Genomic DNA, 19,304 nt, shown 5'->3' on the forward strand with positions numbered 1-19,304 from the left:
CCAGTAGGGCAGCAATGACCTTGAAAGGGCCGTCACTGGATGACGTTATGCTTGACACTCCAGGGCAATGTGCAGTCATTCAACCCATTTCGGCACCGACCCGTGCCATGCCCATCTCTGTGGACCCATGGGTGAGAGACCCATCTCAGCTGAAGCTGAACCAGCACCAGAGGATTGGCTTGATAGGAAGGCCAATGTGCGCTGAACCTTATTATAGGCAATGTGAAAACTGAATTCCCTCCAGGGAATAAAGGTTATATAGCTGTAAAGAATGAGGCTGAATAAAAACTGTTCTAAAAAAAAAATATTACTTTTTAACACAAGACAAAAAACAGGGCATGAAAAGTAAAACTGAATCTATGTTCCCTAAGATTTTTATGAAAGCACGCTCCATATTTGATGCTATATATGGTCAGCATTTTCCCATTAGTATCTGTTCAGTGCATTTACATTCTGTAATTACTTTAATAACTTACTTCTTCAAATACATTCTGTTATTCTTGTCAGTTGTACAGTCTGCTTTTCCTGTCTTGAATTCAAATTGTCTTCACATAAAACGCACACACACATGACTCATACGAACAAAAGTGGCACAAAATCCACATAGACTATATAACAGAGCTGTGCATCGCCACCCTGTGGTTTGTGGATTACTTTTTGGAAAGCTCAAGTCTGACATCATGTCCACTGCCACCTTGATGTGACCATATTTGGGTGAGTAACACCTGAAACCACATAAGGGAAACATAGCTCCAAGTCCTAATATCTACCTAATGAGTGGTACATTTAAAAGGCAGTTTTGCATTAACGGGACCTTTCTGATCTGTTGGCTACACCCATCCATTATATAAATCTATTAGTGCTGTCAGCGTTAATCTCATTAACATGACGCTGGACGGGGTCAACGCGCCACGCACGGAGCGATCCCCGGTAACTCATTAATGGAGATTTGTTGTGTTAATGCAGTTTTGGCGTTAACGTCAGTTTAACGAGATTAATGCAGACAGCACTGAATTCTATAGCAATCAACTATTAAGTCAACTTTAGTTCAATGGACTAAGCTTCACTGTTCACTGGCTACTCAAATGACTACTAAATCCTAATCCCACTAAAACCAGTTAGCAAAACATGGAGCAGCTATTATTACAATGTTGCTGTGTGTTTGTTATAGTCATTATTCATTTAATCAGCATCTTTCAGCAGATCATTTAGTTCTCATTGTGTCACTACTGCAACCAGAAAGGAAAGCCACAATAAGGTATCATCCAGCTCCTAATGAAGGTGAAGTGTATCTAGATATCACCACTACCAGGAGCAAAACAAATTTGCTGTCACGTCACATGATAAAATCTGAATCCTTACAATCACACGAACACGTGAATGTTACAAGTCACACGTTGAAACTGTACTGACATTGATACATTTCCACGTTTAGTTTTGGACAGTGCGCCAGAGCAGAATTACGAGACTAATAGGTCGATAGCCGTGACCGTCCCTATAGCATTAAAAATGATGAACAATTGATGAGAGTGTAATTACAGAACATCGTAATGCTCTAATGAAGTGATTCCACAGTGGGAATACTCATGCATATTCTGCATTCCATAACGATCTCTGCATTGCATTTGTTGTATGTGGACTCGGAGACGTCATATGGCAGAGTGTCACAATGAGACAAGGCCGTTGTCTATTCCAGACCTAAATCACTGCCACCGTCACTACGAGAGCTTTATCTTGACACCATCGTGCTGAATTATCCATTTGAGTTTAGGTGAAATAGCATGATGGAGACGTTGCCCGTGAAATGCCTTAGCGAATTGCTCTCTCTATTCTCGATCTTTGACCCTGATAATGACTGGAATAGAGGCTTTTCATGAATATAAATATACATGTGCATGAAAGGCAATTTTCTCCAGTGTATAACACTCTTGAACATTTCATTTAGAGCAGTGTTTGTCAAGAAGGTGCTGTGTTGTGCACATAGTGGCCACTCCACCATTTCATTTTACATGAATCCGTCACGTCCCTTGAGAAGTCATTTAAGCCTAAACATTTTGTGATGCTTATTTACACAAAGTTGATGCTATAATGAAATGCTATTGTTTCTGAATAAGGGATAACTGACTGTACCACCATCTTAGACCAACAATTATAGTGGGTAGCTGATGTAACACACACAGCCGGCAGTGCCAAGAAAAAACAAATTTGTTCATGAGAGGTGTCAGAAACGAGTGTGCTGACAGATGGGCCACGAAAGAATAGACAAAAATGTTGTGCAAAGGGAATTTCATTAAAACACAGTTCACTGAACCTTAACCTTGACAGGTTATGGTAAAAAAGTAACTATAGGGGTAGACTATGATTGAGCAGTGGAGCTCTACCAAAAATAATCGACGTTTCTGGTTTGACATGCTGATGGGCGGTTGTGTGTGTTGTGAACAATATGGAAGGAAGAACAGCGATGGACGTGCATTTTATGCCAATAAAACATCATCTGTATGAAAAGAATGGTGGTTTAGAGTGCAAATAATACGCAGCATAAAATATCCACGTACCAAATAAGTGTCGCAGGGTAACAAGAAATTAATTCAATTACAAAAATATAAATCTGTATTATGATTAACAAATTAATTGCACTATTCTGTCACATAAAAACATTTCACAAATTAGCAGAAGGTATACACTTTCAAAATAATTGCACTAAAAGTTATATAGCAAAAATATTGATATTACTTTAAGAAAAAAAGAAATTGTAGTGGGTTTTTTCTACCCTAGGATGGTGCCAGGAACATAAGACTCCACCAGCCTTCATAACACTTTCAGTTTTTGAAACACCTGAAAACTTGAGTTTTCAGTTTTGCTCACCTGTCAACAAAAGCAACCAGGTCCTGCTAAGGAGAATATATCTGGGGTGACTAAAAACCAAAATTGTGTGTCCGGAAAATGTTGTTTTTCAGCTACACACTACTACTACCTATTAGCTCGTACAATAAATCCCCAAACAGAAAAGGACTTTGAGATGAAACGTTAGCTGCATGAATGTTTCACTAATGTCACTTTAGAAAATCCTGGATGTTTTCCAGTCATCAAAGACTGGACTCCTTTGAAAGCGTCTTCTCCACACACAGAAGAATTCTGTTTGTTCTTGATGAAACAGAGACAGCTTTGCATCACTGTAAATGATGAAAACCTCCTAAAGGCAAACCTCATCCCTGTGCAGAACTGTAAAGTGCACTGCCTGCAGAGCTACATTTACAGAAGCTATTGCTTTTCTTGCCTGCAGGTGGCACATATAAAAGGGTTTTAGCAATGACTGATTACTTCCTCTTTTGGTTAATACATAGTCTGCTAAAGGAAAGTCAATCTGTGATCATGACTGAATTGCAAGTCACTATACTTTGAGTCGCTTTGTTTTCTACACAGAGTCCCATTGAGCTCATCTACAGTCAGTACAGTTAATTCAACACTATGAGACTTAAATTCAACTTGTACCTACTTTTGACAAATATAGGATTCTCTTTAAACTGTTTTTAAGTCTTAAAAATTACTTAATCTATCACAGAATTGCACACAACAGAATAAAGTGCACAAAATAAGCACTTTTGCTTAAGTACCAAAACTGTATTACTTTGAATAAACCTTGAAGCTGTTGAAACAGATCTTTCCCCAGAGACTCCACGATTTGTGAGTATAAAATTTTTTTTTCAATAACTTGCCTGTTATGCAAAAACAGTCTGTTTTTATTAGACAAAGTTATTATCCTAATTAATATCAAACTAAATTAAGGACATTGTTAAATAGTGCTAGTGCTAGTCTGCTCTCTTGTCCAAATATGGCCACTCCGGGCTTCAAATTATACAATATTGTCACACTTGATGTTTTAAAATGGTCCCCGTGGCTATTTCCATGTGTTGCATGATTGTACCATTAACTCATTAGTGATGTCCTTGAATGCAAAGAGAAAAACAAACACACAATGTTGTGCCTACAAGTGAAATTGCTGGTCATACTGCAACATGTCTTCCTCCACAACATTAAATGTGAGCTAAGAACATTTTACAATTATATTGTGGCTCACAAATAACACAAATAACAGTAGTGATTTACTTAAATTTATGTCCAGCGAAACATTGTTTTAGAAAACTCACGTTTGACAGAGAAACTCAGAGAAATTATGTTTTTGTGACCAACTCTAATACTGAAAACGTAACACTTTTAGACATGTGTAATATAACCTAGCTTGGTTTACTTAATAAAAAGTTAATACTGTTTGTTTTTTCCATCATTAGCCAGTAACTTCAAACCGTTTTGCTCCATCCTGAAGAGATACTGTCAGTGTTTCATTCCTGAGTTGCCTGAAGCCTATAGCAAAACAGTTTGAAGCTGGATCTAGACCAGACCCCATCGGTTCCAAACGGAGGTATAGTTCACCAGCAGACGATTTGCTATTCTCTAACAAACTCAATCCCTGCATCCCCATTGAGAAACCAGCAATATATATATTTTATATAAGCTGCCACAAAATTTCTTACAGTATACCAGTCGAGACTGTACAAACTCAATATCAAAATCAATATAACGGTTTGACATGGACATGAGTGACAGTCAGTGCCTGACATATTCTTGTCAGTTGAGTGTTCAAATAACTTTTTATTTTTAATAAGTTTAGAGTTTGCTAGTAGCATATTCACTATGACTAGCACGTCAATAATTTCATTTTCTTTTAGTATGAAATCATTTGCTGCACAATTGCTAAGATAAAGTAATTATTATTAAGCTAAATTCTAGTGTGTATTTTTGCAAAAGCTCTATTTGCCTATTTATTAAAAAAATCTTACTGGTGAAAGTCAGTCAGTCTCTATTCTCTCACTTTTTCTCTTCCATAAAATACATTATATGACCAGTCCATTGGGAAAGTGCTAGAAGGTGTCTGACTAGCTGGGGGGACATTTATGGTCTGTGAAGGTCAATTTAATCAAAGTGCAGACTAAGAGCTGCTATGGCACCTCCACACTTTACTGTTTTCCAGTAGAACATTATAGAAAAAAAGAAAATAACTTACTTTAGGTAATAAGACTGTTGTCGAATAGTTCTACATTACTTGATATTCAGTCAGTGGCATAGATATCAGTTTGTAAACAGCTCATTAATATTAAACAGGAAAGTGACAGTTGGGGGGACTTGGCACACATTCTTGGCAACTTTAGCCAAACTGCTAGTGCAGTGAAGGCTGGGTGCTTTGTTTAACCCAGTGGTTCTCAAACTGTGAAATTAAGCTAAATGAATATTATTATTATTGTTGCTGATATGTTTTAGGAAAAAATAAGTAGGCAGGATTTTGCCTGTGGACAGTTCTGAGGTTCTGAAGTGGGACATGCTAGAAAAAGTCTGCGAACCACTGATTTAATTCAACATGTTGAAGTTGCTTCTCGGACAAGTTCCTGCATGCCTAGTCGAGATATGTTTTCAGACTACAAATCCTAATATTCGATGATAATTTTACAGAAGGTCACATCTGCATTGTAATAAAGTCCTTTCTGCACTGGTTTACAGTATAGTGGTCTATCAAATGCAACGTGTTTTCTTGAATAACAGAGTGGGCATTTAAATCAGAAGCAAAGTAATTTTTTCACTGTTATTAATTCATTCTTATTAGTATTTAAAATTCTGTTCTGATGCATGGCTATTCAAGGTCTTGTGGATCTATTTTCTATAACAGACTCAGGCAGTGTTAGGCAGTTAACTAACACCACCTTATGTCACACACTAAATATGCAGTTGTAAACAAAGCTACACGCTGCTGCCACAAAGTGAATGAACAACACGTATGTCAAGCTTTCAGTTTTTATGAGAGATGACTTTCATTTTGCAAGACCGACTAATATCAACACAAAGCTACAAAAATGTTAATACGTAGCCACTGAAAATAACAATTTATGCCCTCTATTGCACTTTATTTGTGTGGCTCATCGTTGCTTGTGTTTACGAGTAAGGCCAAATGTAAAGTCATATTTAATTACAGACAATTATTGCTCAATGAGGCTTTTTTAATGCAAACTTGTGTCTCAAAAATAAAAGATAACGAGTCAGCACCTGTAGCCAAACATAAATGGGGTAGTACACTACCTCTTTCATGACACTATGTTAACTAAGCATTTGTTTTACGACTGCATTTTGGAGATATGTGCAACATATAATTCTAAATTATATATTAATTTGATGAAAAGTATGAATAAGTATTGTTGGTTTCTTAAATGAAGGAGATTTGGATTAATATGTCTTAAGAAAGGGACCTTGAAAGCAGCTTAGAGGTATTCCTCCTAAAAGTCAAGTGGCATTTCAGCAATAAAAAGCCTCCAGATCTGAAAGAAGATTCGGGACCCCCACACCACATTCCAATTCCATACCGTTGACTTCTGCAAGCAAAAGACCGTTAGGAAACGCTATTTGGCATGAAGCGAGTGGCACAGACTTCGTTGGCGGTTTGTGCCATTGCATATGGGAAGTCTTTCAAAGTCAGCCGTCATGCCGCAGGCAGCATTCTAATGAGGTCATCAATAACCCGCAACAGCTGCTCGGAAAGAGAGACCTCATCTGTTGCGCTCACGCCACCAGTGACTCTGCTGTAACTGAACAAACAGCTCCAAAAATAATGAGAGGTATTCTATGGAACATACAGCAGTACTTTACTATGAATCATTAATTGGTGCAACTGCAGTGAATTTTATAAAGTGACAACAATGAAAGTGAATGAGCAAATGGAAGCAAATCCCTCAGGGGCTGTCACCTGCTCCGTGGTTATACTGGAAAAATGAGCCTTTAAAAACAAGTCACATGTTTGGGCCAATTACAATTTTGTCCTCATAGTTTTCAGCTACAGATCTGAATGGAAAACTGCCAAGGGAACACTTCTTTAAATGATATTATGTTAAATTTAAAGATTTATCACTATCAAAAAGCTGGGACATTTATTACACGCTGATGTTTAAAACAAGGATTAGCAGTGCCAGATATAAAGGATCATTACTGAGGGATAGGCGCAGACCTACATGTAGCCTACCCTATCGTTTGCTATTATTCACCAAGGGAAGCACTTGTTGGTTTCTTGTTCATTTTTTCTAGGTTGACAAGACCATAGTGGCATCCACGTTTTGATATTGGAGGTAACATTTGGGTGAATGACAGATTTTCAGTTTCCCACCTTTTTCTCTTTTTAATTTTTAAAGTAATTAACTAAAAATGTACCCATTTTTTCCACACACAGTTTTTAGTTTTAGTTAACTATCATAATTTTGGTGATGAAAAATCATGGCTCAAACTACAGTTCAAGTCCTTTTTCATTGATTGTTCTGTCTCAGAGACCTTAGTATGTTACAGTAGAACTTTGTGTTAACAGTCATTGAAAAGAATAAAAGTGAGGCGTGCTTCTGGCCTCACTCTTCACCAGACACATTGCTTCGGGCTTAAAAACTGTGAACTTTTCAGCTGAAAACTGCTGAGGATAATGGTGAAATCATACAGCGTACAGTGGACTTGCAGAGAGCAGATTCCTAGTAATTGATCTAAAAATTATGCTGGAAGTTCACTGGAAGACATGCCTGAGAAGACGACCTTGAATGGGAGATAGACCTCATCTACAAAATCATCATTTTTACCGGCCCATTCCTGGACCTTTTTGTTGACACCTCATGTTTGATGAAACTTTATAGTTTGGTCAGTCATTCAAACATTACTATTCTGCTAAATATAGCATCTTATTCATTTTCCTTCAATCATTTGCTGATACATGTGGGTAACAAATAACAGTACAAATCTGCAACCTTGCACTGTAAAAATATTTACAACTGTATTCACTTGGATTACCTGTATGTGTGGATTTCAAGGTCAAATATGCACAACTTTGCAGTTCCTGTTATACTGTTTCCTGAAGCTTTCACAAAAACAACCTAATACGATTCTACACTTTGGTACCTTTGCCGAGAGAGTTGTTAAAGAAAGATGTGTTGTAGCAATCATGTAAGTAGCACTTATTAAATAAATTCTATGGATTTAATTAACCATAGAGCTAGTATAAAGATGCTCTAGTTTGCAGGACTTGAAAATGCAAAACACTGCCGTTAAACTTCTGTTTTATGTGCAAATTTTACTCATGATACTTATAACATGAGCGTGAGCAAGGCTTGGTGAGTAGGTTTCTGTGTGACATTGAGTAACATGAGTAAAATTTCTGATAAGCCTGCTTTTCTCTGTAGTTCTGCCAAGATGGCTTGCATGCAGGAAGAAGTAGGGAGGTGGTGAATGGATTAGGGACAGGTTATATGTGAGGCTCAGCTGCAGTAGGGCACACTAAGGGGTGAGGATAGAAGTTCAGCAGATGCTGCTGGAGCCTGGCCACGCAGTCACAGATATACAGGCTCAAACTAAAAACACACTAACTCACTGGAGCTTCTTTACAACAGTTATATAAATTTAAAAAGCTGCTATTGAAAAAAACATTGTAAAATACATATTTGTGCTGTTCTTGTTAATTTACCACTTGAAAATAAAATAACAAGATGCTACCTATGCTTATATGTGGACTTAGGGCTCTTCAAAATTACACATTTTGGCTTATACACATTTACGTTAGCTTGTCTGTAAAGCAAGTTGGGGCATTGGAGATTGAGCTATCATTTGTTACAAAGTTACATTTGGCAAAACAGGAATTAGCAGTGACTGCCAAATTATGCACATCACATAAGAGGTAAGTCAGGTGGGAAAGGATACCTTAAAGGCCCCACATAAGAGACACTGGATGTATTTAAGGAGGCAAAAAGTGAGAGTAACATGGAGTCTGACCTCTCCTTGTCCTCTCTGTAACTTCAGCAATAGTTAACATCATAATGCTGCTATTTATGGCACCTGTTAAATAAGGCAATATCTCAGGATCGATTTTGCTGCAGCTTGCTCTCCCCTTTGGCACTCTCTTCTAACACACGTTGGATTTGATAACTCAAGCTCTATTGATTTTTATATAAGTAAAAATAGCCTGTATAGAGGCATAAACAAAAAATATCGGTTGTGTCCACATGATTTTTTTAAGACAAATATTTGCATGTTTTGTATTGTTTGTGTGGGATACTGTAACTTTGTATCTAAATGAGAAATGCACTGGCAAATAATGAAAAAGATGTACCAAATGAGATGTGATGAGATAATTCTTTAGTATTCCCACAGTAGGGACATTTAAGATGTTATAGAAGCAAAGATATAGCAGCATAGCAGCATAAACAGTCCCATCTAAAGGGAGAATGATAATAAGTAAAAGTAATAAGTATAAAGAAAGCAATACTGAGATGATAATAAAAATAAATCATGTTGAAGGTAGGCACTGCAATGGCTTATATTATTTACATAAGGCACACTGTTTTTTCAATACTGCAGGAGTGATTATGCATATGTTAGCGTTTAATCTAAAAAGCACTGTTGGTCGTACAGTCTAACTGCAACAGGGACAAAGGGCCTATGTTATCTCTTCTTCAGTCATATTGGGTGAAGCAGCTCATCACTGAAGGAACCATCTATTGATTAGACTTGTCTGACCTGTCCAGTTCATCGTTCGCGTGGACACCCGAATATTTATAAGCGTTCACAATCTCAATGTGTTTTTGAAAGAGAGCAACTGATAGAATGGTACAGATAAATTGCTTCCGTTGCGTAAACAGAAATGCAGTCTATGCAGCAAATGTAGAAAAGGGTAAAGGCGAGGCAGTGTCTGAAAGATCTTACAGGCTGGGGTGAAAAAAAAAAATCTAGCGGAAAAATAGAAAGAGATGCACCATAACATTCAAATACACGATTGCGATCATGCTTCCTGAGTCGGGGAGAAAATGACAGAGACTAATGGACTTTTGTACTTGTTGTGATTAAGAGGCTGTACTAAACCTTAGATAATGTGCTGATATCTGCTGGGAGCTGCTTGACGCTGGCCGATCATAATCAGTGGACCCAAGACAGTCTGCGTTGTTCACCCCTCTGCAGTATTGGGCTGGCCCTGCATGTCTGGTCTGGTTCTGTCTGATCCATCGCCTCTACAATCAGTCTCTTTTCAAATAATACAGGGCTGATTTGTTTCAAAGTTTTAACACTTGCAGGTCATGGCTTACTTGATTCACAGAACAAAACGGATGCATAAGAATGTAGGTCTAAAAAAATGCTAGTGAGTAGAGAGCTAAACCTCTTGTAAATATTACTTGTTGAGAATTCACAAACCAAAACCTCAAGTTTTGTGGAGTAATTGCTTGCATTAAGCATTGCTGACATTCTTACACATGCTGCTTGGGCCTCACTGTGCTGTTGTGCATTTTAATTGTAATCTTAATCAATGTTCCGTGCTCTAACGAGAGCACTGGTTTTTACACGCCTGTTGACCTGACAGATGAGGATGTACTAAATGTGATCAGAGTCTTATTAGCCTTGGTAAGGTAAGCGATCTTCTTACAACCTTACAGCACCATAACAACTACGCCAACCAATGCTTCATTGCTGGAATTACCTTGCTTTTTTCAAAGGAATAACATTCTTTGATAGGAGAGGGTATCATAAACCAGCGGTCCCCAACCTTTTTGTGCCACGGACCGGTTTATGCCCGACATTATTTTCACGGACCGGCCTTTAAGGTGTCACGGATAAATACAACAAAATAAAACTAGTACCGGTACCGAAAAAAAGAAGATTTATTCATAACACACGTGAAAAGACCCAGGAAAACCGAGTTAACGATAAAAACGATAACGAAATAACGCTGAAAACCGATAAAAACCCTGAAAACCATACATTTCACACCTGAGCCTCAACTCTCGCAGCCCGGTACCGGTCCGAGGCCCGGGGGTTGGGGACCGCTGTCATAAACCATGAGTGAGTCTGTTATGTAACATGTAGAACTATGACTCATGTCCATCCATTCCTTACTGTCATTACTACTTAACTGGTCCAGTGGGAGCCCTTTATTGCAGAATAACAAGTTTCTGCATTGCAACAACCATATGTCCAGGGATTCCCTGGGGAAGATGCCTCTGGCTACTCAGATCCTGTTCCCTTGCTGTCAGCTGCAGACAGGAGAAGCCTGACAGGTATATATGTTGTCCAGCCAAGATGGATTAGGATGTGTTACTGTGCTTTCAAGTGTTAACAGACATCTTTTACAATATAAAGTCCATGTTGATTAATCTTGTGTGTGTTCTGCCCAACTGTAATATTTTTGATTGTGTCTAAACCAACATCACAGGCCTACAGATAAGAACCTTTATTTTTTGATACAGGTGCTGTGCACCACATAACTAACTAAAGAAATATCACGCTTAAGGTCCAGACCCTTTGAGACAGTTTCTGGTTGATCATCTTATCTCCCCAAGAGTGAAAATTGATAAATCCACATTGAGATTAAATTATCACTCTGGCTTGTTCTAGATAAAGGTGAATGAGAATAATGATAAGATGAATATAGCTTAAAGATAGATGTAGGAAAAACCTGGAACAACTGTACTACCTCTGAATATATTTAAACAGAATTCTTTTTAATGCTTATTAATGCTGCTCTGTGTACTTACTGGCATTTTAAGAGTGAGCTTTTAAGATTACTAACTCTCCATGCACTGACAGTTAACAATATGATTCGAATTAATTGCATAAAAACGTAGAATATCTCATTTGTTTATTTTTTTCTCTCCCTTTGTTCATTATTGAATTAAATGACACAATCCAATTAGTGGTGTGCATTACCCTTTCTTGCAGTTCGATTAAGCAAGTAAAATATTAAGCCTGATGCTCAGCCAAATTATGTTGCATTACAAATCCTCAAAACCACAGCGCTTTCATTCATGTGCAAAGATGTAATTCTACAGAAAGTCTCTGAGCTGCAGGATTAGAACAAGAACGCCTGCATCTGTTAGCGGTTTTGGGTTTATGCTTTTAGGAGTGACCAGTCCAAAGACATCGAGTATAATGTGGATTCCATCAATGTTAAGAGATGGATGTTAATGGATTTTCTTACATAGAAAATCATTTTCTTCTCACTCAAACCCCAGTGCTACACACACATATATATATATATATATATATATATATATATATATATATATTTTTTTTTTTTTTTTCCACAGTCATCACAGTGTATGTGTAATATCTCTCCTCCCCTCTTGGATTGTCAGGACAACAAATATCTGAAAAGAAATGACCTCAATTTCGAAGGAACATTTCATTTGGCTGGAGTGCACGTTATACATCTTGAGGAATGGCAACATGTCAGGGCTGCCAAGCTGATTCCTCGAGTAGCTAAACATGACACCGCTTACAGCCAGCTGTCTTCACCACACACGTGTGCTGAGTATTTTGGATGTCACTACAATTATTTTACAAATCAGGTGCAGAGGACGTTTTGTTTTGTCTTGCTCTTATTCACCCACTTCCTTCCCTTCCAGGGAGTGCTGTGACACACACAGGCCATGTTTTCATTGTCAATCAAAGGATCACCTGACAAGGTTTCGAGAAAACACCTTTCCACTGTGCCCGAACACATTACTTTGACGGTATGTCTGCTGGAGAACAACAGCTGTTGGGATAGTTGAAGGTTATCACTTTTTATTTTCAAGAAAACATGGCAGGTGTCATACATAATCCACTGACACACTGCAGCTGGCTCTGTGGAGGAATCGCTTCAGCATAGGGAGAATTAAACACTTTATTCAGCCAGTTACTAGACTGAGTAAGCCACCAGAAAATATAATGTATGACCCCAGTTTACCAATGGTTATGACAGATGTATTTTCTTGGGTCTGTTAAGAGATTTATTTTCTCTTTAAACCAATTTCAAGGGTTAGAACAATAACTGACAAAGCATGTGATATCTGTGTCTCATATTAAAGCTCTTAGCAACAGTCTATGTCAAAACTATGTGATAAAAATAATAGACAAAAGATAAGATAGCAGTTTAATGATTATACAACTCTTGGAAAAAAAGGATGAATGCCTCCCCCATACTTGCTTTTAGTTATAGTTGTATGCTACATATTGAACGACCAATTTCAGGGCTTATGATTACCAATATTAGCAAAACATCTGTATTTGCTTTGCATAGTCTTAAATCGAAGCCAGCATGACCAAACTAAGAAACCTCGATTGACAGATGTGCAGGCTTGCAGCTCAAAAAAGGAAGCAAATATAATGACAAATCAAAATTGCAGTGCCATAACAATGCTTTGTCAAAGGGACATCAACAAGGAAATTGAGTACTCATGAAACAATGGAATAGAAAGGGAGAGCATCTATTTGGAATAATAAAGTGCAAATACAAGCAACCAGTCCTTAATGGAGCTCCTCGCTGTATTGCTCATTGCCAGGGCCCCCCAAGGCTTCGCAAGATTGAATACACCATATGTTTATCTGGAGCTTCTCCCCTCGTAAGTGGCACTGACGGCACGGTTTTGGCAGTACCCTTGTCCTTCCCATAATACATCAATCCAAAAGCTCATTTAGCCAGTCACTTCCCAGACACCACACACAGAAAGGGAGTGGAGCATATATTTGGTTTTTAGATCACAGCTATCCATCCACTAGGATAATTTGTCTGTTGAGAATATTTCCTTTGCCTGACCACTAGAAGTTTGGCATATAAGTAACTTCTATTCCTTGTCAAATTATGTTTATTATTAGGTTTTGATTTCAAAATGATACACTATAGCATATTTTTTCTCAGCGTAACAAGACTAATATTTATATAACCTGGTAAGTTTTCACTTGTCAGGCCTTTTCTGGTCTGATGACACAAAACTCAGTGTTTGTTTATTGTTTTATTAAAATTTCAGCCACCAAGGCAATGGTAATGTTAATTATGAGTAAGAAACAAGTTGTAACCTTGTTGTAAAGCTGTCTCTGGGATGAGATCTGAATGAATGGATGGATGATTAGTCAATAACCAAGGTCATTTGAACATGTAACACATTTCTCTTAAAACACATTTGCTGTTGTTTATTAGTAAGATAGAAATATAATTTCTGGTAGAAACAAGCTTATTATGCCATTGTAGTTTTTTCAGTAACCCTCCAATTCAGTGTGCTAATCCAGGTAGTCTACCTGCTCTTTCTGTGTGAACTGCGCTCTGATTATTATTTTGTGATATCCATATCTCACATAACCTTGTAATGATATTCTCTTGTCCTGCCTGAGCGGCACTCCCCCTCTCCCCAGTTACCCTGCTGCTGCCGTACGGCCATTTTTAGCCCCATAATTTCCTTGGCAGTAAGCTCCTGATGAGGTTGGTCAGGGATGAAGACTTCTATTAACTCAAATGTTGTACATGAAGGGAATTGCAGACCCATAAAGCAAGGTCTTGTCAGTCTCCCAGGTGAGCTAAAGCATGAAGAGCATAGTCTCCCTCTCCTCCCACTGGCAAATTTGCCTTAAAAGTTTTAGCGCCTGAGGGGGAAGGTGAAAACTTTGGGAAAGCTGTTTGATTTCACTCTTCGCTTTTCGAGCATGCATGTTTATTGCATGAAAAAAAAAGAAGTACAGTACATTTAGAGTATATAATTTAACAATATGGGGAAATTTTATGCTGAGGCCCCAGCCATTATGGAGACGTAGCATAGTTAGAAGCTGATTAGTTTTGGCTTAAAATGTGTACAGACAGACAATGCTGATGTTTGAGCTTAAGACTTTAAAAAGTCTTTCGAAAGTATTTTGAACTGAAATCAGTTGAAACTGAGGAAACATTTCTAAAAAGCTAAAATATCCTGTGTGATGTAAGCACATGATACAGCTATTTTTAAAAGCTTCAATGAAGCTCATTTTGGATGCAACTGATAATTTAGGAACTCAAGATCCATAATGAAAACTGTACGCCAGACCACAAGGTCATATTTTCCTTTATAAATGGACAAAAAATAACTCCACTGAACTTCAATTGTCTTAAATCTAGATCATAGGACAGACGGTACTTAAAGTCATATTTTATGAAGTTAAATTGCTGAAAACTGTAACAGCGATTCAGCTATGTTTTATTCACGGCCAGCCTGATTAACACTATTGTGTCAAATCAACCCAAATGAAAATGAAAAAGTCAAACTACATTAGATAAAAATGCTGTGAACATTTTTTTTTATCTATTTTTTTTTAATTCAAATTTCCTTTAATAGAACTTCTTAGAAAGCTGCACATTACGGAATATGGATGTATTATCCTGAACACTGTAAGGTAGGATATTGTGCAGACAGCATAAATATTAATGTTGTTAGACAGTGTGTAAAGTAAAACAGTCATGTTAACTCAAATAGCTACACATTGTTTCAAAATGATATTTTAAGAGAAATGCCAAATCATGTGGGCAAGCATTATTTTATCAATGCCTTAATGGGGAAACATTTTCTACTATAGCTATTGTTTACTATATGTAAACTCCCACCATTTCTTTTCTCGAGCTCATGTATCAGTGTTGTAACAACCTTGTACAACTTGAAAATGTGCAGCCTGGTTATCCATAGGCATTCTGCCCACGTAAAGTACTGAATGAACTCCTATAATTTGGTTGATAACCCTCTGTGTTATGTCAGCAGTATAACATTCCCGGCGAGGTGCAATGCAGTGTAAACAATAGTGATTAAAGTGTGTTATCTATACTGGCATTTGACACTAGTATATCTGTAGCTAGGTTATGAAGACGCATGCTGTCAGGTAATAAATCTCAGTTATTTCCCCAGGTTTAACCATGTTTACATTTAAAGTGTTGCCTTCAGTCTTGTGAAGCATAATATCTCAGCTAGTCACATCGGTGTTTTGTAAAGTTTTCATTTAAATGTGTCTTTTAAATATAAAACAAACAAACAAAATACTGGAAATACACAGCTATTGACTCATAACTACTAAATCAAATAATAAGATTAATAACAATAATAATGATCAGGGGCAACTTTTCTGACACGCCAGCTTAAAATTCCACCGTGAAAATCAAGGTCAAGCAAGCTATTGTTTTTCTGCTCCACGATACATTTTTCTCATTCCTGAGTTTGCCTTAAGACACTTGTGTATTGCCCATATTTCCCACTAGCACTGACCCCAGTGGGTACCAACCAGCAGCTTCACACCAAAAGCGAGAGCCCACATAGAGCTTGTTTCCTCAACTAATCGATAGGTGAAATTCCTCTCGTTTCTCTTCACAGTGCCTGCGGTCACCCAGAAGACCCAGGTGAGTGTCAAGCTCACCAAAGTCTTCTTTTCCCGCTGATTTTGTCAAGCCTTTTCCCTCGGCTGTGATTTTTTCATTTAAAGGATGCTTAGCTGGTACTAAGGGACCCAAAGTGTCCCAAGAAAAGTTCGCTCACACCATTACACCAACACCAACCGCATGAACTGCTGATACAAAGCATTGGATTGGATTGAATATTTTTTGCCCCAAATTTGATCCTACCATCTAAATTTCACAGAAATTAGAAATCAATACTCATCAGATCAGGTATTGTTTTTCCAATCTTCTTTGTCCGATTTTGGTGCGTCTGTGTGAATTGTAGGACAAAGTTTCCTGTTCTTACCTGACAGGAGCAGCACCCAGAGTGACCTTCTGCTGTTGTGCACCATCTTCTACAAGCTTTGACATGTGCATTCAGAGAGGTGATCTTCTGCATACCAAGGTTGTAACAAGTGGTTAATTGAGTTATAGCCTGAAGCAGTGTGGCCATTCTTCTTTGATCTCTGACATCAACAAGTCTCTGTTCATTCTCCTCAGTTGAACTTCAGCTGGTTGTCTTGACCATTTCTGCACGCCCAATTGCACTAAATCGCTGCCATGTGATTGTCTGATATTTGCAAAAGCAGTTAAACATGTGACCCTTAATAGGTCGGGGGGTGACTATGTATATAAATGTGTGTTGTATCCTGCTGAATTGTCCCACCCAATGTTTGTGAACTACCTTATTTTACTTGTCCATTTCAGTCAGGTCTATAGTACAGCCTAGACAGCTGGTTTTCAAAATAACAACAACAATATGTCAAATATATTACATTTAATATAACATATAGAGAGATTTTGTAGGTAAAAATGCACACAATACACAACTTTGTTTGCTGGTTAAAAGAGAAGAAAAGAAAACCCAAGTGCAGTGAAAGTGGAAAGGTATTACACATTCAGAGCAATGCAAGAATCTTACGTCACTGCAAAATATGTTCAGCCTACCAAGGTGTCTGCCTGCACTTTAATGAGAATCAGGGTAATGGGCTGTTTAATCTGGCCTCAGAGCATGGATGGATATTATGATTAAGAATACGACAGCGCCACTTCCACACCTTGAGAAAGTGATGATTGTACACGTGTTGGTTGTCGCCTTGCGTTAAATGGTTGTTTCATCACTGTCAGTGACAGATGCCGCGATCCCTTTGCTGCCATCCTGAGCTTCTGTGCAAAAGCTTTGTTACAACACCCTAACGTGACAGGTGAAGAAATCATTCACTGGTGTGTATTATTCTGTAAAGAATATCAATCCTGTTATATGTGTTTATAGAGAAGATATTGTATCAAACTCGAAAACAAGTGCCCTCCTGATACTTGCCTCAATTTGGTGTCATGAAAATGCCTCAGACAAGAAAAGGGCTCATTTACTACCAGATCCCCAGATGGAAAAGTAACATTTGCTGCAATACATCACCTGTTTCAAGGGAGGTGCACTGCTGCAGGCCATTAAGACCACTCAGGGTTTAACCACACCAGCAATGAGTTGTAGTCATAAACTACTAAAGTGTAATTGTGTGGCTCTCTGTGAGCAGGTTGTACATAGTGATGGAGTGCCCAGACTTCAATGAACCTATGAGTTGGCCAGTGTTGGATCATTTGAACGTCATGCTGTTGTAGTGCAATATAAATATAGATTGTTCTGCTCTCACTGGGGTAAAATCCATAACCATGACCTGGGAAGCTTTGATCTCGGGTTAACATATGACCAAGGCCAGTTTTGTTTGCTGAAGGTAAACAAGGCAATCTATAAAGAAACATAACCTCTATGGATTACTGCAGCATGCTCATGCTTTTGAGAAGATTCAGTAGGGAGAATGATTGCTATCCTTCTGTCTTTTTGGGTTCAAGTGAATATCAAACTGAAGTATTATTTACAATAAAGACAAATAAACTATTTGTTAACTGTTAGTCATTTAAAATAGAAGCTTACTACTTAAAGTCATCAATTCCTTACAGTACATACATTTTTTTTTCATTTAACTATAAAGATTAAAGAATCTAGCGAGGGTATAATAATAGGTAAAAAGTATGTGATTTTGTAGCATTTTACTACTTTTCAATTGTTTGACCAATCTTTGTTGTATTTGTTAGATCATCAAAATATGTATCCACACACTATGGACTAGTAGAATAAAAAGAAAGTTTCCTCACAATGTGATCACCAAAGTTATCCCTAAATTAGGGGTTTGTTTTGTTATTATTCAAATTATTTTCTACTAAGTTTTGCTTTTCATTGAAGCATGAATAAGCTTGTTTGGGTATCCACATTCAATGAAGGGATCGTAAACACCAGAGCCAGGGAGGTTAGCCGAGTTGTAGGTTTAAACAAGACCCTCTTGTTCTACAGACTGAACTCCCTGTGAACGTTGACATGATGATGGAGGGAGTCCGGATGGGACCTTGTCAGTTTGCCATCCTGCAGTGCAACACTACAATGGATAAGGGTGCCACGGCTCTGTCGGTTAGCATAGAAAAATGAGAGAAGGGTAAGCCGAGGACTGTAAAACAGGGTCATTGGGGACTCCCTTCATCTAGTCCCACATCAAGGAATGAGAGAAGACACACAAGCCCTGCTTTTAGAGAGAACACATTCACAGAGTAAGCAGTGAATGGAGCTCTGTCAATTTGCCAAACTAGCTTGGGTGATTAACATTTGAACTGTGGCACATCAAGAGCCCCCTGTGGATGAATGGTCATTCTATCAGCCTCATTAGGGGAAACCTATTCAAGGATGCCAAGCACAAATTGCCCAGGCCCAACTGTCAAGCATGGATAGGGAATGACAATGGCCACCCAAAGTAAACAGTCATGTCTCGCAGATCGTTCAAATCCTCCAGTAAACAACATTCAGAGCCAGGATTAGCAATGAGCTTCTTAAACTGACGGAGTGTGTCATAATCATAACCTGTGTAGCGCCATAGTAAATCGCTTCAGTGTGGTCGTCTGCTCAGAGTAAATAACATGGACAGGCAGCTTGGTGGGCAATCAGCCATTTACTGTCACATAAACACACACACACACACACACACACACACACACACACACACAC

Source organism: Rhamphochromis sp. 'chilingali', assembly GCF_963969265.1.
Source record: "Rhamphochromis sp. 'chilingali' genome assembly, chromosome: 11".
Taxonomy (NCBI): Eukaryota; Metazoa; Chordata; class Actinopteri; order Cichliformes; family Cichlidae; genus Rhamphochromis; species Rhamphochromis sp. 'chilingali'.